Consider the following 4,129-nt stretch of genomic DNA (forward strand, 5'->3'; position numbering starts at 1 on the left):
GCGAAGTTTTAATGAAGTTGAGGGTACGTGTTGAATGATAATAAAGTTACTCTCACAAATTGTAAATTCATTACAAGCATAGAGTAATTCAAGACCTTTCTTGTTTTCTAACTGATGGAAATCTGATGGATTAATGCTTGTAACAACAGCTAAAACATTTCTGGGAGCTGAACGTCCCCTATTAATCTCCAGAACGAAGTTAGATAGATGAAAGTCGATACCAGACACGGAAATCGTAAGAGAAAGACGACTAGGTTAACTATATATGAACTTCCGATTTCTACCGAAAATCACGTTATTTCAATTGAAAAATTTTCCTCCGAATGGAGTTAGATACATAACAGGCACAACTCTATTGCTAACAGGAAAAGTATGATGTACAGGGTCAAAACAGTACTACACTCCATGCAAGCAAGTGCTATGTGCTACCTGTCTCAGTAATGATATAGCGCGAAATAGACGCGCTATATCATTGTCGTAGTAATTCAATGAATATAATACATATATTTTAAAATTATATCCTTTTTGTAAGAATTATGTTAATTATTTTGTTAAATTGTTTCCAATNTTTATAAAATACAAGGGAAGCGGCGCTTCCACCGCTTCTAATGACATCACGCTACTGGAAAAGACTTTATTACATATTCTGGTCAAAAATAAATACACACACTATGTTCTTACTTCATCTTTATGCCTTAATTAAACTACAGTGTTTATTGAATAGTCATTAGTTTATGTACTATACATCAGAATGCACTATACATTACTTCATTATTCGATTTGACTATTTTTATTCCAGATTTTCATTCTATTTTCATTTTTATTTTACAACTGTTTTTAACTTTCCAATATTATAATAACCATAATAAAATATCCAATGAATAGCACTGATGCAAAACACATATTATCAAGGTGTTTAATTCATAAATAAAAATGATCTGTTAAGCATTTCCAGGATATTATTTCCCACCACCAGATTCCACTATTATACAGATTTGAATGGGTTTTTTTAAACAATTTTTTTTTTCTATAAAAAAACAAAGAAACACAATACAGTTTTAAGTGACCTTGCTTATATCTAAATTAACAGTTCTGTAAATAAAAATCAGAAAGAGGTCCGTGTAATGTAATGGATTCGTGGTAATCAGGAGTTGTGGGTTTGAGTCTCATTCTGGACAATTCTTTTCTTTCAGAATATTCTAAATTTCCAATTAATTTAATTGTAATTATTAAATTTACTGGGACCAGCTGAACCACTTAATATAAACACTACTACTTATTTGTTAGAAATTATTTTTTATTCTGTGTCATCTAGATGATTTTATTACGTTTATCTGAATACATTTTCTTTTTAGCGAAGTTTTACATTTAACAAATATTTTGCCAAATCCGAGACAAAAGAATTTGTTAAAAAGAATCTTGCCTTTAAAAAATGCAATTAAAATACAGTACAGTACTTGAAATATTACATCTATGACGTAAAACTCGTGACGTAACGCGTGACGCATTGCAACGACAAATTCGAATTCGTTCCATTTCGTATTGTTGTCGACGCCATCTTGGAATAGAATGTTTTCCGGAAATTGCGAGTTCTTTTTCCCTCCATTTTAACATTTTTCGTACAAATTTTAATAATGAAAACTCGCGTAACGTAGGTAACATAATATTTTTCGATTTATATAAAAATTAAATAGATTAAATTAGATACGCTTTAAACCTATATTTGCGGCCTGTAACCTGTAAGGTTACGGAATGCATTTTTATAATTTTATTTATTATTACAAATATCTTAGCGATATTTTACAAAAAAGAGGACTATTTTAGCATTTTAAAGATAACATTTGCAATTAGTTAATATTCTGACGTAGAACTTATGACGTAACGTGTGACTCATTTATCGCACGTTCCACCGATTCGAATTCGTTCGATTTCGTATTGCCGACGCCATCTTGAAATAGAAAGTTTTATGGAAATTGCGAGTTATTTTTCAATCCATTTCGAGATTTTTCGTAAATGTTTAATTACAAAAACCCGAATAACGCAGGCAATGTAACGTTTTTTTATTTATAAGCGATCAAAATTGAATAATTGTCGATAGAATATTAAGTAAAAGTCTTAAATTTTACTTAAAATATTTAAGGTTGTTTCCACTTAGCATCGAATTAAATTATCAGATTATAAATGATATTCGCTTGTATATCGTCTTATATTCTTTTGAATGAAACAATAAATGTTTTATATTAGAAAATGGTTTTATTATTAAATTAATTAGTTAATCAATCATCTCGATTTTTTCTATTCTTAATATTTAAATTCTTAAATTATTCTAGAAAGAAGTATCATTCTCAAATTTTATAATCCACTTTCCAAAGAAACATGGAATCATTTTAAAAACTTCTTTGCTCAAAAAATTAACAAAGGAAAGGTAAGACTTTTTTATTTTCATTCTAATTCTGTACATTGATGCAGTAGAAAATAGTATATAAAAGTTTAGAATCCTCATTGATGAATCTAAGAATTTATTGTAGTAGAATGATGCTTGAAATGTAATGTTATTTATTCACGCATTCAATATAATCCAAATTGCAATTTTAATTAAAAGTAATAAATTAGTCCTTCAAATTATATTTATTTCATATCAAGATAAATTATAAACATGTGAGAAAAACATTAACAGAGAGTTTAAATCATAATATAATCTTGTTTTAAAATTATCAATGAGTAATTAATATGAATTTATAATGTCTACCTATTGATAACAGGATTTATTTTAAAAAATTAATTCTTAGCTTATTTCAATTATCAAATAGTACATACACTTATTTGGGTAATTTTTTAGAATTGGGGCAATTTAACACCATTGCTCATTCATAAAGTACATAACTTAACAACACCCAATACTGAAATTTACAGATTTACACAAATCAAATCACACTACTACACTTAATTTATTTGCATTAATATCTAGAATGCCGTTTATATAACCAGAAGTTCTATCTAAGCTGTAATTAACACTCTTATTTTTGCTAAACTCAATGTTAAATTTTAGAAAATGCTACAATTTTAAATAAACCATTTCTTTTAAAAGAAGTTGTTTTATTTCTCTTAGTATATGGTTTAATTTTTATTAAGACATATGAAAATGAAGCTTAACTAGAATTTTAATGTTTGTTTACTTATTTTTATATTAAAAATAGCTGTTTTTCAACTCTTCTATGTAACTCTTGAATACATTGATGATTCTGACATTTTATTTTTTACATGTTTAATAGATTTAACTGATTGTGAGCACTTAAAGCCAGGAGTCGTGTGACATCATTTAGGCTTCTGACATACCAAAGAGCAGCTATGTGACATGTATAGGGCCTATATAAAAATTACTTTGTGGATAATCAACTCAATGGTAAGTGGCTGGAAGTGATTACATTTATTTGAAATCATTACTATATTTATTCATATTTCAGAATCAATTTTAAATAATGTTCTTTTTTAATTGTTCAGGTTATCTGCTCCACACACCTTCCTTTAGAAAATGTTGATATTGAACTTTGTCACTGCAATCTTTTAACAAACATTTCCATTATGACAAAGAGCATGCAACATTTTCTTCTATAAATGGTCAGTGAACTACTTTACTTTACTTTTATATTCCCGGGACCATTTTAATTTTAAATTTTGTAAAAATTGGCATTCAGAGTTTGATTTGTCTTGATGTTCATTTTGGAGTAATTAGCCCTATGTTAATTAAGCACAATAAAATTAGGTTCAAATTTTCTTTATCATATTTAATGTAATAGAGATAACTGTAAAAACAGATTATAAAGTATGAATTATTGTAAAATTTATATTTTAAATAAATAAAGATTCATTCTGTTTAAATTTTTATTCTATATTTTACTATATATGTAAGGAATTAATGCTTGTAATTAATAATATTTGTAATTTAATGTGATTGTGATTGCTATGACAACAAATTATTTAAATTTATTTTTTGGATTTGTTGTACTTCTTTTAAAATCAAACAATATAGTTTAAAGAACATGAAAAGGGTGTATTTGAATGTGCTTATTTTTTACTGTTAAACATATAGATAACCTGTCATTATAGCAATCAATTTGAAGTCCAATTT

General features: G+C 26.9%; 1 long non-coding RNA gene across 2 annotated transcripts; it reads left to right on the top strand.

Moving 5' to 3' along the window:
* Positions 1–1,578: 1,578 nt before the first annotated feature.
* On the top strand, positions 1,579–3,871 carry LOC111641152. 2 transcript variants are annotated; one of them, XR_002759363.1, is made up of 4 exons: positions 1,579–1,655; positions 2,331–2,425; positions 3,273–3,403; positions 3,502–3,871. It is a non-coding gene; the product is annotated as an uncharacterized LOC111641152 (long non-coding RNA). The 2 variants fall into 2 exon arrangements; XR_002759362.1 differs by lacking the exon at positions 1,579–1,655 and adding an exon at positions 1,665–2,049.
* Positions 3,872–4,129: the final 258 nt, after the last annotated feature.

This window comes from Centruroides sculpturatus, unplaced genomic scaffold (assembly GCF_000671375.1).
Source record: "Centruroides sculpturatus isolate CEXI.00-Female unplaced genomic scaffold, Cexi_2.0 scaffold1455, whole genome shotgun sequence".
NCBI classification, from domain to species: domain Eukaryota; kingdom Metazoa; phylum Arthropoda; class Arachnida; order Scorpiones; family Buthidae; genus Centruroides; species Centruroides sculpturatus.